The sequence below is a fragment of the Mirounga angustirostris genome, unplaced genomic scaffold (genome assembly GCF_029215605.1).
Source record: "Mirounga angustirostris isolate CCGP_5_RB_7025 unplaced genomic scaffold, mMirAng1.0.hap1 SCAF_14, whole genome shotgun sequence".
NCBI classification, from domain to species: Eukaryota; Metazoa; Chordata; class Mammalia; order Carnivora; family Phocidae; genus Mirounga; species Mirounga angustirostris.
The window spans coordinates 61891621-61910568 of NW_026991722.1; the positions used below are offsets into that span (position 1 = coordinate 61891621).

At 54.6% G+C, this 18948-nt stretch overlaps 1 protein-coding gene and 1 pseudogene across 2 annotated transcripts in view; both read left to right on the forward strand.

Moving 5' to 3' along the window:
- Window positions 1-4892: 4892 nt before the first annotated feature.
- LOC123842678 (protein FAM246B-like) lies at window positions 4893-6784 on the forward strand (annotated as a pseudogene).
- Window positions 6785-6933: 149 nt separating this feature from the next.
- The window catches only part of MPPE1 (metallophosphoesterase 1), a 48985-nt gene continuing 36970 nt past the window's right edge, over window positions 6934-18948 (forward strand). For both annotated transcript variants that reach the window (XM_064577998.1, XM_064577999.1), the window contains exons 1-4: window positions 6934-9587; window positions 11447-11632; window positions 12299-12453; window positions 13600-16147. The gene's annotated coding sequence lies outside the window, so the exon portion shown is untranslated. The remainder of the gene's footprint in view (window positions 9588-11446; window positions 11633-12298; window positions 12454-13599; window positions 16148-18948) is intronic.

The window sequence follows — 18948 nt, forward strand, 5'->3', positions numbered from 1 at the left end:
CCAAACCCTGGGGGCACGCAGGATCCCGGCCTCTTGCAGGAGTCAGGTGGCAGTTCGCGGAGGATGTTGGGCAGAGGTGGGTCTTAATCAGAATTGGGTTGGGGTTCCTGGGTGGCTCAGTTGGTTAGGTGACTGCCTTAGGCTCGGGTCATGATCCTGGAGTCCCGGGATCGAGTCCCGCATCGGGCTCCCTGCTCAGCAGGGAGTCTGCTTCTCCCTCTGACCCTCCCTCCTCTCATGCTCTCTCTATCTCATTCTCTCTCTCAAATAAATAAAATCTTAAAAAAAAAAAAGAATTAGGTTGATCAGGCTCCCACTGAGAAGAAAAGGGTGAAACCCAAGGCCTGGAGAAGTGAGGCAGGTGGGGGCATGGGGGGGATGAGGGGCCCGCTCTCATCCAGGGGGATGGCATGGGGGTGAGAGGCGTCTGCCAGGATCTGGGGTCACCAGGAGGGTGTGAGTAGGAGACCATAGCCAGCTGTGTTAGTGCTGCTAAGAGAAGCGGGTTGAGGACAGGGAAATGCCCTCTGGCCACAGGGGAGGTGAGGGGACCCTGATGGGGCAGGCTGACCCAGCCCTCAGACCTCCCCATACTCCCCTATACCGGGAGTGAGGAGATGAGGGGCCATGCCAGGGACCAGTGGTTGTGTGGATGGTCCTGACGTGGTGACCCCCTCCCCCAGCTTGTAGAAGGGGAGCCTCTGAGGAGCCCTGTGTGGTCAGAGAGTGTCCCTCAGAGGCGGCCCTCCTCCCTCTGTTCCACGCAAACCCTCTTGCCCCACCTGTGGGTGAGGGAGTGAGGAACAGAAGTTAAAGGGTTCACTTGCCCAGGTTGTGCAGCTGGGGGGTGGTCAGGAACCCAGAATGGTCCCACTGGGAGCCCAGGCTGGGCCTGCAGGGCACACAGATCCTGGCGGGCCTGATGCACCATCTGGGGCGGGTGGGGAGGCTGAAGGCCACGGTCAGGACTGGTCAGAACCACCCCAGGCCAGACGTTCTAGGGCTGCTGACACCAGGATGAGGCAAACAAGGTCATTATCAGGTAATGAGCTCATTACTGAAGTCAGGCAAGGTCCTTACTAGGTAATGAGTTTGCCCTTGCCCCAGGACAGTTCCTAGGGAATGCCTGGGTAGCCAGAGCCACCAGGAGACCGGGGAGCAGCTCCAGGGCCTCGTAGCCAAGGGGTGTTCAGGGGCAGAGTGTGCCCAAGTCCAGTCCCCACAGGAAGCCCCGGACCCTCTCGCCCCTTCTTTAAATGAGGAGCCACCTGCAGCTCAGACCTGCCCTTCAGGCCACAGGCCTCCCATGGCCCCTGCCCACCTCCCAGCATCTGTCACCACTGCCACCCTCACCATCTCTTGGCCAGCAAAGACTGGTCCTGGGCTCTGACAGCTGGGAACACTGAAGCAAGGCAACAGGGCCGCCAGAGCTCCGTGAGGCAGCATGAACTAGCCCAGAGTGGTGCCTTGAGCCATGGCCCAAGCCCGAGCTGCCCGCTTAGTCTACTGACGCTCCACTACGTGGCCTGCACTTCGGGGCCCCAAAGGTACCACAGCCTTCCTTTCCTAAGAGCCCTGGGGCCAAGGCCCAGGCCCCAGCCAAGCCAGGGGCCTAGTCAGTCTGGCTCCCACAGCAAGCAAGCGGCACAGCTGGCTAGAGACTGGGTGGGCATCCATGCTCTAGAGTCCGTGCTGAGGGCCGGGGTCTGTGACCAGAAAGGCAAGGGGCAGCCCACTCCAGGCCCAGCTCCAAGGCTAGCCCCCTTCTCCTCCCAGGGTGGCTGGGGGCTCAGGGCAGACCATACTTCCCGCTTCCCCTGGGGGTCGCCCTCCCCAGACCCTCAGAGCCAACCCGGGAGGGTCTCCCCGCCTTGTGCCCCCCTTCACTGAGAACCAGGCTGGGCCAGAACTTGGTGTGCAGACAGTTGCGGAAGAAGACAAAGACCACCGTGCCCTGAACGCTCACACTCAGTTCTACCTCGTGGGGTTGGCGGAGGGGGTGACCTGGGCATCTGCATTTCCAGACACTCCCGTGATGACTGGGAGGCTCCCCTGCCCCCTCCGAGGCCACCAGGGCCCCTCCGACATACAAAGCCCGCCTGGCCCTGCCGACTGAACTCTTCCCTGGCTCCCACCACCCTCGGCTTTGGAAAATAAGACCTCCTCTCTGGGGGGCCGCCAGGGTTTCACGGCAACAGAGAGCAAAGGTGAGGCAATTCAGTGACGCGGAGGCTGCCCCCCTTCTCCAGAAGAGGCAGATCCCAGGGTTTTCCCTCCTCCCAGGCTCTGGGTTAATCAGTGGCCAAGCCCGCTGATCGCCCAACCCTGCCTGTGCAGAGGGGCCCACCTGAATGCACAGAGCCCAGACGGGGACAGCTCCCGGAGCTGTGAGAGCCAGCCTCCCCACCCCCAGCAGACCAGGCCCTGGCCCTGAGCACACAGAGGGGGCCGGAGTGGGGAAGGAGCTAGGCCCTGCACTGGGCCCCACTCAGTTCCTCTGTGCAGGGGGCCAGGCAGGCCGGCCTATGAGGATATTCTAGAAAGCAGAAGAACCAGAAAGCAGGCCTGTGTGCCAGTCCCCCTGGCCCGGTCAGTAGCTCTGTTCCTGCTTCTTGTCCCATTCCTTCCGAAGCTACCTCTGTTCTGACCAACGAGCCTAGGCAAGGGCTCCCCAACCTATCCTCTCACCTCCAGTCCTCAGCTTCTGCTGGCCCCCCCACCTGTGAGGCTCAGGCTACAGTCACCACAACCTATTTCTTGACTATCGCTGCCCTTGACCTCAGGGGCTCAGGGTCATGTTGACCACAGCTGCCTGTTCACCCCTCACCAACGCCTCTGCAGCCCCCCTCTGGGCTGGTCAGGGTCCCCGGGGCCTCTCCTCCCACTCTGCACTCGCTCCTGGGTAATCTGTCTGCCCATGACTTTGGGACTCTCTGCCACCAGCCATGACCTCATATCTGCAGCACCTGCAGGATCATCAGCTCTTCACCGCAAAGGCTCTGTTCCTACCACATCCCTCCAGCAGCCTCAACAGTCAGAAAACTTCGAGGCCCCTCTCTGCCCTGGCAGCCCAGCCCCACCCTTCCTGGCTCTCATACCACATCACAGATCTGGAGTCTGTCCACCATCACCCCCCCCCGCACCCCTCCCCAGCCTTTCCCAGCCTCCTTGCTGTGCCCCCACCACAGATGTTAGGGGTCTCCTTCACTTCACAGGTGAGGCTCAGAGGAGGCAGAGCCCCTGGGTCACCCAACCTGACTCCAGCAGACCTGGGGAAGGAATCCAGGGCATTTTTGTCTGCAATATTTTAATTACTGAGGGGAGGGGGGGCAGGAGTATGGTTAACGAAGCCCTAGGGACCAGCAGAACCAGACACTGGATATCACAGGGGGTCAGGTGACTCAGCAGGAATGGGGGGCTCTGTGGGGTTTGACAGAGTGCCAAATTCTCACCTCCCCTTCCACCTTCCAGAGAGGCTACAATGAATGAATGAATGAATGAATGAATGAATGAATGAATGAATGAATAGGGGGATCCAGAAGTCTTCATGGTGGCCTGGGTCCAGGGCTGCCAAAGAACAGGGTTGGCAGCACCCTCAATCACACACACACACGGGCACAGAGCTACATAGTGGCTAGGCCCCTGTGCGCTCAAGGGACACAGGTCCCTGTGGCTACCTTGCCATCCCCTCCCAGCCCAGCCTGGATTCACACCAGACCCTCCCTCCCCACAATTTGCTGGGGAGGCCCCCAGGGTACCCAGAGTCCTAACTAGGCCCTAGGGTCCGGTGAGAACAGCATGCTGGGCAGAGGGATGCTGCCCACAGTGCACTGCCCATGACCCTGTGATGGCCACAGGCAGTTGTATGGGTGAAGGCACCGGGGTGAAAAAGGATGGAGTCCAGTGGTGAGGACAGCCCGCACAAGTGGGAAAGGTGTCAGGGACAGGAAAGCCAGCAAGGATGACTACGAGGATCTTGAATGCCAGGCTGAGGAGGTGCACGGGCTGACCAGGGTGGGTGGTAGAGGCCCTGCACTACTCAGGACCCTCAGCCCCAGACTCATTCACTCATCTACTCCTGCCTCCAACATCCCGCATGTTTAGTACCTCTGAAAACTGAGTGACCCAGTCCTCCGGTGCTCAGGACCCCTACTGAGGATCCAGGTGGACAGAAAACAGAGCCATTGAAACACGGGGGCGAGGAGCCTGAGTCACCTGCTGGGGGCTGGGGTGGCTAAGGAAGGCTGTCCTGCAGAGGAGGGATGAATGGGAGCCGCCAGGCAAATGGTGGTGGTGGTGGGGGGCGTTCCCAGCAGGAGAAACCGCCTGAGCAAAGGCTCAGAGGGGCTGAGGTTGTTGGGTAAAAGAAGACATGTCCAGAACGCAGTGTAGGGTGGGCTGGGACATCCAGTGGCTGAGGACTGGGGCACAGCAGAGAGCCACCCAGACCCCTGAAGAGCTTGAATGGGGGCGCCCAGGAGGAGGACAGATTCCTGCAGCTGTAGGGGTGGGGGCGGGGATAATAGCGACCTGGACTATGGTATGGAAGTGGGGGCCCTAGCGGGTGAGGAGGACTGGGGACTGGCGGGTCCAGAAGCACACCTGCCTTCCCCTGACTGTGATGGGGACAGCAGTTTGGAGTACAGGGTGCAAGCCTGTTTCCTGACGGGTCTGGGCGCCCAGGCTTCTGCAGCCTTCATTCCATGTCCTGTCACCCCCTGCCCAGAAGCCAGTCCAAGCTGCTCAACCCGCCAACGACAGCGCAGTCCCCTAGAGCAGGTCCAGCACACTCAAGCCTGCCTGCATTGCCCCGCCGGGGTCCCCTGGGGCTCCATCCACCCGCCCTCCCCACCCCCGCCCTCCCGGAGTTCCCGGCCCCCCCAGGCCAGATCTCCCGAGGCCTCGGTCGTTCCCACAGCCGTCCCGGGGGCCATCTCCACGGAGCGTCGCCGGGGCCCCAGCGGTCGCTAGGCTGCGGGCTGGGGCTCCCGACCAGGCCCGGCTCCGGTGGCGGCGGCGGCGGCGGTGGCAGCGCGGATGGCGGCGGCCCGCGGGCGCCCGTGGGTGCAGGCGCGCAGTGCGTACGGCGCGAGCGAGGCGCTGCGACGGGCCGTTGGCCGCCGGCGGGACCCCGGGCCGCAGCCCAAAGGGCCGGGCCCTGAAGAAGCCCGCGCCCCGGGACGCCTGGCTCGCCTGCGGGTCCAGCTCCGGGCGGAGGCGGCGGCGCTGGCCGACGCGCCTCGGCTGCTGCGGCTGGTGGAGCGCGCGGGGGCCGCGGCGGGGGAGGCCCGGGCGCCGGGGGCCGGGGAGCGAGCGGCCGCGCGCAGCAGCGGCTCCGTGTGCTCCGTGTGCGGGGAGCCGCGCGGCGGGGCCACCTACCCGGCGGGCGTCCTGGAGGTGAGCGAGCGGCGGCTGCAGGAGGGCCTGGCGGCTGTGCGCGCCGAGCTGGGCGCGGGGCTGGAGGCGCTGCGCGCGGAGCTGCGAGCGGAGCTGGACGCCCTGCGCGAGCTGCTGCCGCCCCCGCCCCCGCCGCCGCCCCCGCCCGCCGGCCGGGAGCCCCGCGCGGCCCCCCGCGCCGCGCCCCGCGGCCCGGCCCTGCTGCGGGCACTCGGCACCATGAACGCCCTGGCCGCGGTCGCGAGGCCCGCCGACGACGCCCCGGACGGCCCTGCGGACGGTGGCGCGAACAGGGCCCGGGCCAGAAGAACTTCAAGAAGACGCCGGTGCCGCCCGGGGCCCCGCAGGCTGGCGGGGATTGAGGGCAGCCCCCCGAGGGTTGCCGGGACGGGTGCTGGAAGCGCCCTCGGGCAATGTATTTGTGTGGACAGACCCAACACCCCCGTGGATGGAGAAGGGGCCTCAGGCACCGCCTGCTAGCGTTCGGGCTTTGGGGTTGGACGTCGGGCCGCGCACAGGCTGGGGACTCCTGGGGATCACGTCTGGGGAGTGCAGATGGCTAAGCGCAGCGGGGGATCAAGGCTGGAGACTGAGTCTGGGCAGGCGGAGGGGTGGAGCCCCTTTTGGCCTCAGAGCTGCAGCAGGGTCTGGCTCAGGGGTGTAGCAGCGCCGGGGACAGCCTCGGGCCGAGCCCAAAGGTCTGTCTCAGGGGAGAGTGTTGGTTTTTCCTGTTCGGTGGTTTTTGTTCGTTTTTCTTAGGGGCCTTGGCCAGGAGGCAGGGCCTCCGAGCACTGAGATAGTGTGTGACCCACACATTACCCACCAGACTTCAGGGACACATGGGTGGCTGGGACATCGTCATCTGGACACAGCCTCACTCAGGGCAATGCCGCGGGGATATACAACCGCAGTCCACGGGGCTTCAACTGGACGGCAGCTTGGCCCTGGCCAGCCTCACTCTACTGACAGACCCAGCCTCTCACTGGACAACTTTGCCTGCACACAGTGGCATCTGGTCTGAGCTTCGCTGTGGACGGTGACGCCAAGGACACTTAACCCTTCAGTTAGCCTCCCACAGGCTCTTCAGAAAGTGTCACCCTACGCTCAGGCTGCACGGCCGAACTTCCCAGTGTCACCTGGGCGCAGTTTTGCTAGCTGTCCTTGTCACCAGGACCCACTCACCTAGCACAGCCTGCAGCAGGCTGTTAGAAGAAACTGTATCCCAAAATTTTAAAGAGAGAACAACATATATATATATATATATATATAAAATAAGGTTAACAACTCTGAAGGGTAGGATATCACTCTAAAAATGAAAAATAAAAAATATTTTAAAAAGGGGATTGATAAGATGTTGGTTGAAAAAGGGAAAAAGAAAAATTCAAAAAAAAAAAAAAAAAAGAGACTCTCTGTCTCCCCGGTCTCTGGCCGCGCTCCGTGCTCGCCTGGCCTGTGACCGTGCGTTTCTGGCCCTGGCGCCCGGCCCGGGTGGGGTCTCCAGGCCCAGCGGGCCCTGCGGTGCGCTCCCGCGGGGCTCCTCCCTGGGGGGAAGGTGAGTCTCCCCGGATCTGCCGCTTGTTGGGTCCCTGCTGGAGGAGCAGGGGCCCGACTGTGCCGCGGATCACGGTTTATGGCGACCCGGAGCTGAGAGCCCGCGCCTGGCCTCCGCCTCTGCAGCCGGCTTCCCTGCTCCGTTACCTGGGAGCTCTGCCGCACTCAGGCACCCCCAGTCTTCCTGTGACCCCGAGGGTCCTGAGGCCACACTGTCCCGGAGGGTTCCACCCCCTGCTTAGCCCCCAGAGTGACGTCCCTCAGCGGAGCCGACTTCTAAAAGTTCCGATTTTGTGCTCGGCGGCTCTATCACTTGCCAGAAGCGGCCGAGGGAGGCCCCTCCCCCGCCGTCTATCCCGAATATCGCCTCGGATTCACTTCTCCGCACGTCCTACCTTCCAGAAAGTGGTCGCTTTTCTGATGAGAGAGTTGTTGCTCTTCTTTTCTTCGATATCCTGTTGGGTTTGTAGGTGTTCAGAATGGTTTGATCCCTATCCAGCTGAATTCCTGAGACCAGACGGAATCCAGGTCTCCTATTCCTCCTCCATCTTGCTCCTCCCCCCAGTAGTGTACTATTTTAATAAACGTCCAGTTGTAAAATCCTTACCACAGGACAGTTCCATGTTCCTCCTTCTGTCCTTTGTGCTCTTGTCATAGATTTTATATCTACCCATGTTAGTACCCCCACAGTACAGTGTGAAGTTTTGCCTTAAGTAGTCTCAGGTCTTTGCAACAAATGAAGAGGGAAGAGTTGTTAGTATGTATTTGGGGACAGATGCTGAGTCACTGAGGATTCACTGTTTCTCTTTTGAGTTCACTGCACTGTTTGCTTCCACCAGTGAATGTGGCAGGAGGTAGGCCACATGACTTATTTTATAAATCAGTATTGCTGCAGGCATTTAAAAATATTGTATGAGGTGGTCTATCCCGAATTACAAAAGAATTACCGTTCATCAACTGTTAATGAGTTGCTTGGTGGGCAGTCAGGTTTTACAGAAACAACCTTCAGCAGGGTGTTTGGAAAGTGCCGGGGCCTCAGTGTCCCCAAAGCAGCACTCCAGTCCCCAGCGCCTACCCTGGAAGTAGAACAGCACCATCCTGGAAAGATGCATCCTGACATTGCAGCCCCAAGGGTAGCCCTGGGGACTTCTCCCGCACTAACTGCTCAGCCAGGGCGCTGCCTCTGTTCAAGGCCAAGAGGGGTGCATTTCACCGTGGCTGCCCTCCAGCACAGGAGTTGGCTGTCAAGGTTTATAAGGTCTTGTCTGGGGGCAGTAATGGGGAAAGAAAAGGTCTTTAGCAAAGAACTGGGTGCATCAGCCCAAAGTCAGCTTCATTATTGATAGTCTGGTCTCCAGCAGAATGTTCTAGGCCCCAGGGCTGCAGTGGAAAATTTCACCAGAAGGATTCAAGTCATTCCTACTACAATTTCTTGAACGTCAACAGGAATTAAACAGGAGGTGCCAGGATACCATAAATACACCACCATCAGCAATGATTCCAACGTACAAAGTCACAGTGTTGAAAACATGTAGGCTGAGTATATTTCAGAGCTGTGATGGGCCAGAGGGATCCACGGGGGGGACATTGGGGGTGGAGGCTGTCCATGGTCATGTAGGAGCTCTTGGGATCAGACCACAGACAGAACCTGCGTCTTCTGAATCTCAAGCTGTTCCTCCTTCATTGCATAACATCGTCAATGAAGAAACTGATTCAAGGCCTCTCACCGATTGTGTGAAATAGGTAGGTGGCTTCCTTTATGTATATCATTTATGCTCAGAACTCATGGGTCCGCAGTGTTACTCTTCACTACCACACTCTTATTCTCTGGACCCTCATTCTCCAATAGCTGTGGGAGGGACTGGGGGAGGGAGAGGAAGGGAGACTGAGCGGTCTCCCGTGAAAATGAATATAGTTTCCCTTATCATTAAAGACGAAGAAACCAAAAAGAGAGTCTTCCCCATTGGTTCTCTCACAGCTTGGGGGAGGCAGGTCCTAGTTCACACTGAGTAACACTTGTTATATAAGCAGATGTCTGATTGAACAGCAACAGAAATACAAGGTATGTGCATGCAGTTGAGGACCTGATAAGATCAGTTGGTTAAGGTGACATAGGAAGAGTAACCTGAATTTCAAACCTTTTTTCTGTTTGGGAAGAGATCGTTGCTCTCCACTGCCTGATCGTCGAAGGGGTAAAATTTCTGCAAATGCTGGGACAGGAAGGGGTCCGAAACCAGGAGGCGGTGTGTGTTGTCAGGAATGCCCAGGATACCGTCCTTGCCCACAGGACCCCGGAAAGTGGGGATCCACACAGGTGAGTGTCCGTGCGGGTTTAGTGGTCTCTCCTCCCCAGACTCAAGTGAGGCGGGCTGTGGTCAGTCCCTCCAGAGTCCAGGATGAGAAAGGGGAAAAGGAGGAAGTGGCTGGCTCAGAGCCGCCCTGTGCAGTGATGTGGTTGTGCACTGCCAGGCCTTCGGGCCGTCTACACCGTCTCCCGTGGGGCCTTTCTATGCGTTTTTTCTCTTCATCGACCCGCTTTGCCAACTAGGTAGATTTCTCATTAAGTGATAGAAGAAACGTGGAGTAATAGCCGTGGCCACATGAGCACAGTGCCGGTTAAACGAAAGCTGAGACACACGGTGAGGTCCTTTTCCTAACTTGCTTTGCTCGGGGCTGGGCATGAACTCCGCCCAGTGTTACAAGGGCACAGTTGCCCTGGAACGTGTGGCTGGAGACGTGGCTGTGGCGGGAGAGTCAGGGCTGAGGTCAGCGCTGGCGAGCTGCACCTGTGAGCAGCCGGGGCCGCTTTCCCATGACCCCGATCATGCTTTTCCGAATCCGTTCAGTGCGCCCCGTGTGGAATGCCCTGAACGCAGGGTTTGGCTACACCGTGCTTAGCTGCACTCGCTAGTTGAATTCTGAGAAGAGCCTTTGGTTGGTTGCCAATGCCAAGTGCTCGTGGTTTCTAAACCCAAATGCTGCTTCTTGACGCCAGTCCACACCAGGACTCCTCCGTGCACCGCACTCAGGGCTCTGAGCTTCTGGTGACACCCTCGCTGGGGACACACGGATGCAGCCGCTGTGAGCGCTCCCTCGGGGCCTCCCTGGTGGCTGATGTGCCCCAGACCCGGGATTCTACGGGGAGAGGGGGAGGGACGGGGCTCCTTGTTGTTCCTGAAACTCAAAGTCTTAACAACGGTGGTTGAGGAGCGAGAAGCAGGAGTCTGGCCATTTCCTGGATACCCCCAGGCCGGTACAGGGTTGTCCTGCTGCTGGCAGAGTGGGGGGAATGGCCCGGGCCGTGTTAGTGATTGGCTTGCAGGAAATGGAAAGTGGATCCTCCTCACAGCCTGCCTGCCTTGCTCTAGAATTTGTGAGACACCATCCAGAGCAAATGTCCTTTCTGTCACTGCGAGGTAACCTGGGCCCTCCCCGGGGCCAAGTACCCAGTCACCAGAGGGAACGGCGCAGGGGAAGCTCTGCAGGGACTGTCACACAAACTGCCAAAGCCGCACCGACCAGGGCCCGCCACGCTCCTGTGGGTTTTGCCCGCTCTGCTTCGGAGGAGGCAGGGGGATCTGTGGGCGTCTTCGAAACTGTCACAATATACGGAGAAGCAGCCTGACAGAACTGTCATCCCCATTAATACCACATGACAGATTGTGAAAAGTGGTCCTCCGGTGCCTCCCTGACACGGGGTGGTGGGAGGGTTTTCATGTCTGCCAACTGGATGCTTAATGTATGCTTTTATATTCACTTTCATTAATCATCAGTGGCATTTAAAATCTGTGTATATTTTGATTACATGTTTGGATTTTTTTAAACCGTCTCTTCTTGACATTTTACCACTATGGTGTCGATTACTCCCTTACTCCTTACTCACACATGAGTGCAAAGGTTTGGTCATTTGCCTTTCATCTTTATGGCTAGTGCTTCATCATTAAGAAAAGTAACAACTGAAATAGTTTCATCATAAAGCATTAATGTTGGTCCCTTCCTAAATAAGTGGACAGTTTTCCATGTAAAGCCTGAAAATGTAGGCACAAAGTCCCTCTAGTAGTTGGTCTTTAGGAACCTGGTGCTTGAGCTCTGGGATGGTCAATACATGCTAGGATCAACCGTCAGAAATTCTTGTGTCTCGTGCTTCTCAGCAGCCCAGTGATCCCCACAATCCCCAAACTGGAGGCTGCTCACAGCTGAAGGTGGCCCCTGTGCAGGGAGGGAGGCAAAGCAGGAGGGATCCTGGCAGTCCCTGCCTCCAGACGGCAGAGGGGTGGCTCTCAGCATCCCCCCTGGGTGCACTTAGCGTCAGGGCACGAGAGATAATAATGCATCAGTCTGCAATTTCCTCAGCATGGAGTTTCAAGCTGGAAAGAGATTTGCTTCAAGGCCTCTGGCATGCAGTAGGTCAGCGATCGCTCTCCCTTCTCACCTCGAAAAAAAGAAGTCACAGGGTGATGAGATGCCCCAAAGCAACTACTGTGCTCTGTGTCTTTAGAGAAGCCAAGCGGTATATATAAACATTCCTTCTGAACCCCAAAGGACGACCCCAAACCGAAAAGAAACATACGAAGAAGTCAAAGCCATTTTTGATACGTGCTGCAACTTCTTAAGGTCTGCACCGGTGAGATACATGGGAGTACAAGGAACCAGATGCCTCCAGTGCTTGCTAACTCCTTCCACGGCAAGTCTCTCACTCAACATGACCATCTCAGGAGGCAGGGCTGTGACAAAGGGAACATGTGATCTGTTCTTGGTGGAGAGCCAGCCTGACTGTGCTTTAGCTGAGCGCAGGAACCCTAGTGGCGTAGTCGCAGAGGGGGACTGCCTCGCAGAGCTGCAAGCCAAGGCCAGAAGGGCAAGAGGGAGGCTTGGTTCCATCATTCATGTCATGGACTTGTTATGTCAGCGGCTAGACTTCCCCAGCATGGTCTGTACACAATTCATCATAGACCAGAGTTTTGGGGCCTTGAGTGTGTCCTCCTCATCTGGTAAAGAGAAATTAATCATTCCACAGAATGTCTCAGCTGCTGCTTCTCCAGTGTGGTCCACACACTTTCCGAGAAGTACAGCAAGAGCTGAGCCAGGGTAGGCACCATGTCTGAGCGGTGGCAGCCTCCACACTTTCACAGGGGGGGATGGAATGGAACCCGAGGCTTTGGTCCAAAATCCTAGTCTCTTCCAGGCAGCCGTCTCTACAGAAAGCAGTGATTGGTAGGTAAGGGAAGAGGCAGGTGGGACAGATTAGAAATTCTTTGGTAAAGAGAAAAAAATAAATACCCCAGGAATATGGCCAGCCAGTTCCAAATATCTTTGCATTTACCCTGCTCTTCCCTGAATAATTTCACAGCCATGTCCCAGGAGCCACTGTCCCTGTGAATCAGGACAGGCGTGGAAAGCCCTTGGCCGAGCCAACTTGCTGTGAACTCTTCCCCAAGGCCCTGCAGTGATGAATCCACAGGCTCATTCTGCCTGTCCCCTCGTGGCTGGCAGGAGGACGCCTTGGTAAGATTTGGGTGATAGCTACTTTCCATTCTAGATGGTCATATTGTAACCGAAACTTAGTCTCAAGACTAAAAGCTTGTGTCCTTAATTATGTAATATGAGGTATAAGGAAGGAGGAGGAGGTCTTTTCAGCACCTCTCAAATCATGCAAAATAGCCTGCTGTCCAAGGCCAACCCTGGGCATCTCTATTGTACCCAGTGGGGTCCGTCCCAGTTGGCCTGGAGGACAGGTGGCTGGCAGCGTCGTCCGCAGAACGTGGCCCTGCACTGACCCAGTGTGCTCTGACATGAGTAGCAAAACAGAAGGATCAACGTTTTGAGAGGGAAAATGTTACAGATCAGATGAAAAACTTCCTAATCTTTTCACCAGGATAACCCCTGTTCAATGTCGCAGACGATAGGCATTCCTACACTGGGATAAAAGTGTGTTTGATTGTAGAAAATAGAGATTATACTTGACACCTTTAATTCCCACTTTTTAATTACCCTATGCTGTCATCATTTCCCAATTATTTGAAACAATTCAGAGCATAAATTTAAATCAAAGGATAGGTCATCAGTGTATTTCACCTTTACCTATCGGACACTCGGGTTAATTCTCATGTAAATGTCTATTTATTTGTGTATTTGTTTCATGAACATTGGCCTGCCTCACGAGAGGCTGGGCAGGGAGGCTCCACGCACACGTCCCCGTGTATTCCGGTTGGGGGGCGGCAGTGTTGGGAGGAAAGTGCATTACATTTCGGGTCAGGACTGAAACATAGAGGCAGGAGGCGGAGGTAGGATTCAGATTGTTCTCATGGCACAGACACGTCCTGCAGGGACACCCACTGTGTCCCAAAGAAACATTGGCACAGCTGGATTTGAGAAAGTGGGGAAAGCTCTTGGTTCTGGGTTTCAGCACATTTTCTCAGGGTCGTGGGCAGGTGTCAGGTGCTCGGGGATCTCCCTCCCCAGGGAACCAACCACATTCCTGTCCCGGATCCATCACAAGGGACAGTCCCTTCATCTCTCTACATTTCCGTGCCCTCCACTGTAAACTATGGCTTACAGCCCCTGCTTCCCCTCCAACGGTGCTGGTGTGGGGATTACAGGAGGAGATGATACATATTCTCGGTGAGCTGTAAGCCTCATTCCCCTGTGCAGGATAAAGAGTGAGCTTCCATCGCCCATGCAGTGGAGCCATCCAAGTCCCGTGTCTGGCTTCACCCACTACCAGGTGTCCAGCTCATTCCGTAGACCGTCGATACCTGAACACCTACAGAGCAGTTGTGAAGCACCAGACAGTTACTGCGCTCCAGTCTCTACTTGGAGGAAATCACTTTTAGCGTCACAACAGCGCACTAGTGAGTAGGCGGTATGAATATTTCCACATCTCAGGACAGGGAACTGAGGCACAGAGGGCTCTCGGTAACTCTCTCAGGTACGTGTAGCTTGTAAATGGGATGTGAATCCAGGCCATCAGGCGTGGTCACTGTGCTTTGCTGCGTTTCTATAATATCTCTGCTAAATAACCGTGGTTGCCCACAAAACCTGTCAGGTGGGGGATTTCAGGGCACAGCACCCTGCAACATCTTCCTAAGTCCCACTGTGCGGGAAGACTTTCTGCTGGGCAGCTGGTGAGTAGGGGGAGCAGAAGGTTGAACTAGGAGTAAATTATGTCTGATTCCCCTGTGGTCTTCTGCCTGCAAGATGCCAACACTGCTCTCTATTTCTGTGCAGTTCCCGGGACTCTGTGTGGACGATCAGCCTGAAGGTGTGCAGCCCCCCGCAACCACATCAGCCCCTTCCACACAAAGAAGGAAGAGTCCACTTTTCTCTCCATAATCAGATGTTCCCAATCGGGAACACCGAGGAAGGTGCTGTGAAAATTTACTCATTACCTCAAGAATAGCTACTATGGTTTCTTCAGTGTTGAATACTTACGAGAAAACTACAAAGATGCTGCCTCATGTTTTCTATTTCATGTGAGCAAATTTATTAAGTGCATCATTAGCATCACTACAGAAGTCAAGATGCATTTGTAACTCAACATCAGAAGTGCACTCAGGTAGGAAGCAGTGGGTCAGGGCTCCTGGGACAGTCAGGTGGACCCTGCGTCTACCTAGAGGTCAGCCTCTGTCCTGCCAGGGGCAATGAGGCAGAGCACCCACTTCAAGCCTGACTGTCCCTGTTGTTTCCCAGACCCACCCGGGCCGCCCTGCAATTGTCCATGCGCAGGATCACTTTGCAGAGTTTCTAGGCTCAGGGACAGGGAGCATCGCTGTGCCTGTCATTCATTTCCTCCTCCCAGCTCTTGCACTTCCTCTCTCTGCTGCCCATGAGCACCTCTCTTCCTAGCTCTTCCCCACCCCCTCCTTTTCTAATGCCCACCCTGAAGGATCTGGTCTCCTGTGGGCACTGAGGCCCTGCATCTGCAGTGTCCAGGAAACTTCTCTGCAGCCCTTCTCGGCCCCTTTCTAGCTAGTGTCGCCCTGGCCCCAGACCCTGGGTCTGCACCCCTGAGTCTGGGGAGCAGCCCTGAATAGCCCAGTGGGCAGCGGGGTTTGGACTCAGCAGGGAGGAGGAGCTCTGGGAACTGAGGATCTTCCTGGGGCCCCCAATTGGCTGTTTCCTGCCTGGGTGGCACTGGTCATGCTCCAGGCTGCTTTTGCTTTCAGCTCTCAAGAAGCTTCCTTTCCATCGACTTAAGAGAAGAAGTAAGAGGAAGCAGTTTGAAAGTTAGAACAAGAGGAGGAAATACCAGTGTGGTGAGGTTGGCATGAAAAGGGGAAGACAGCCTTGTGCCCGTGCTCTCCATCGCTTCCCCGATGGACTTGTTGTCACTTCAGGAAAACGTTCCAAAAACGTGGGGGGCCTGCTCTTGCGTGTGACCACAAAGTGGAGACAAGGGGGTGGTTGTGAGTAGACCACGAGTCAGACCCTCAGGAGCTCAGTCTCGCATGTAAAGATGCTGGGGCAGAGGGACACAGATTGGCCTCCCTGCCGTTCCAGGCATTTCCTTTCAGCAAAACATCATGGCTTCAGATTCAGGCAGGGATTGACACGTAGGGGTGGAGGCTGGGTCAGGCCAGTGCCCTTTTCTGGGCGGGAAATTTGGGGAAAGGAGGGAGGGGAACCCTGAATTCAGAAGTCGAGCACATAAGCTAGAGGACTCAGGGGGTTCAGGGATCTCTGTCTCCAGATAACCAACTTCTTCTTTCTCCCTGACCCATCTGTCATTGCACTGTGCCTCTGGGCAAACCATTTAACCACTCTGCATTTCAGTGCCATGAACCACAAAACAGGGGGCATAGCCCCTAGCCCCTGCATCCCACAGGGATGATGGCAGAGGAGAGGATATGATGACAGATATTCTCCATGAGCGGTAATGCATCGTGCCCATGTAAATGCTGAAAGGCCACCTTCCACCCTCCTTTGCCCTGTAGCCATCGACGTTTCCTCTCTGGGGGGCAGTCACCCCTATATTTCTTTCAACGGTTCTATTTTTGGTGTATTTTCCAGGATCGTGGCTCAGGTTAGAAGAGGGAAAATATCATAAAGGGTTCAAATCGGGGAGTCAGAGCAAAATCATCTACAGCCAAGAAATTTTCCTGGCTGTCACCATCCGTGGTTCAGCAGCACCCACATGGGCATCTGGCTAAATGATGGGGGAGAGTCATGCAAATCACTTCCACTGACTACGACGTCGAAGGTACTGTGGGTGTGAATCAGTTGGTAGATTCAAGAGAAGGAAATGCAGTTTGTGCAGCAGAGAGTGGGTGTGGGGAGGAAGGAAGGAGCGGGGAAGGACACTCAGAACCCGTGCAGCTGCTTCCCATGCTCAAAAGGCCTTAGTCCAGGCTGCACAGAGAGTGGGTCAGATCTTCGTCTAGGAGACATGGGGGCTGGAAGACGTCATGCATTAGCCACTGAAGGGCCAGCCTGGGCAGCCCCCTCCTAGTTCATTAACTGTTCCACAAGCAAGTGTGGTCCGTTGAAGATGAAGCTATTTCTCTGAGCAACTGTCATGTGTGCAGTTGGTTTGGAACGTCCTGGGTTCTGAGCCATTTGGGATTTAAGAAGACTACTGGTCATTCAGGGTGGGCACCGGCACCCTGGGAATTCTCACTGCAGGGCAGTGGAGAGAATCCAATTCTGGGGCTGCAGAGGTAAGTGAGGGGGAGCTGGAGACATGTTTGGGTCCCCCCAATCCATCAGAGGGTCTTCATTTGAGAAAAAGGCATAGTGTTGGTGTCAGGGACTGAAGTGTAGAGCCAGGGGACTGCTCAGGAGTTGAGCCATTGTCTTGGGCCATCACCCCCTTGGGGCACCAGCTGACCCCTTGTGACAGTGTTGGGTAGGAGGATGTGCACCTGGGACTGAGGATGGGGCTTGGTTCGGTGTGCAGGGCGTGACCTTGTATCTGGGTGATCAGGGAACCATCCATATCCTCTGCCCCAGAGCCCTCCCTCATCGTCACTGCGACCCTGAGCACATCACTTAATCTCTCCAAATTTCCGTGCCCTGCACCATAAAGTATGGCCCCCATCCACTCTCCTGCCTACCCCACAGTGCTGATGTGAGCAGAGTAAGAAATCACCATCTCTGCACTGTCGGAAGTCAAGTATTGAAGTCTCCAGCCGTTCCCGTTGAGGGTCTGTCCCGCTCCTCAGTTATCTCCTTCCCTTTCATGTGTTTTGGAGTCCTCTCATTAAGTATGAAATGATCATAATTATCTCCTTGAAGAGTGGCCACTTTTAGTACTAGTCATTGTCCTTCTCTGTGTAAAAAATATCGTAACCTTTGTCTTAGATTAACAAAACTGGCGTAGGTGTTATCTTAGATTAATATCTGCTTGGTGCCTAGTTTCCCATCATTTAACCCTCAACCTCCTTTTTTCCTGGATGTAAAGGCTGACTCTTGTAGAGAGCATAGAGACTGCAGATTTTTATCCCCACTGCCAAGCTCTGCCTCTTAATGGAGGGTGTAATCCATGTCAATTTAAGTTAATTACTTTTCAAGTAGCATTGCAATCTGTCCTTTTTCCATTTGTTTTCTATGTGTGTTATATATTTTTTTGTTCTCACATGCCTCCATTACTGCTGTTCTTGATGTTATGTCCCAGAGTATTAACTAAATCCCCATGTTGTTGTTTTCCCTGTGTATTCTGGCTTATATTCTTAGTAGCTTTCCTGGGCATTACAATTAGCATCTTTATAACATTCTAATTGGATTAATACCAGATTAATTTCCAAGACATACAGAAACTTTAGTCAATCAATATCCCCTCCTTTTGCCATTATTGTTCTACATACTCCATTTCGACATTGTAAGCTGATCAACACCAATTTATATTGACTTCATGTAGTGTCCTTGTAAATCAGAAGAAAATAATATTTTTTATTTAAATTCAATTAGCCAAGGTATAGTACATTATTGGTTTTTGATATAATGTTCAATGATTCATTAGTTCAGCATTGAGTATCCTTGTAAATCAGAAGAATATATTTTATGCATTTATCCCAGATACATTTTATGCACTTATACATTTTACTTGCTTGTATATTAATCTCTGTAACTATTTCTCCATGGAAAATTGAGTTACTCTGTTGTCTTTTTCTTTCCACTTGACAGACCCCCCCTAATGTTTCTTGCAGGGCTGTTGACAGCTGAGAGTTCTCTCAGGTTCTGTTTGTTTGGGAACGTCTTGAAATGTCCTTCATTACTGAAGGAGGTCTGTGCTAGATGAACATTTGTCGCTCGACCAATTTTCTCTTGCAGCAGCTCTCATGTGTCACCACCCTGCTGCCTCTGGCCTCTGTGGCTTCTGATGAAAATTAGTCATTCACCTTACTGTGGACCCTCTGTACACCAGGAGGTCCTTTTCTTGTGGCTTCCATGATTCTGCTTTAACTTTGGCCTGGAACCATTTTACTATGAGGTGGATTATTCCTCTCCATCTTTGTTGAACTTCTTAAATGTTGAGATGAATGAAATGTGGTGAGATTTGGGCTATTATTCCTTCATGTATTCTCACTATCCCTTTCTTTCTTTTATTTTTCTGGGGACTGTCTTGTGCCTGTGTTGGGATGCTTGTAAGTAATACACAGGTCTCTGGGACTCCGTTCATTTTCCTCCCCTGCTCTTAGTTTTTTAAATTTGCTGTTCATAAGACTGGATGTCAAGTGACCTATGTTCAAATTTACTGGTTCTGTCTTCCTCCTGCTCACATCTGCTGTTAAGCCCCGTTGTGGATGTAAATTGTCACCCCAAATTATATATGAGAGCCATAGTCTCAATCAGGTCTTTGCAGATATAATCTAGTTGAGATACAGTTACACTGGACTAGAGTGGGCCCTAATCAAATGGCTGTTGTCCTTACAGGAACAGGTAGTTTTGGACACACAGACACAAGAGGGAAGGACATGGAATGACAAAGATGGCAGTACAGCAGCTGTAAGCCAAGGGAAGCCCCGAGTTTTCAGAAAATACCAAAAGCTGGAAAAAGGCAAA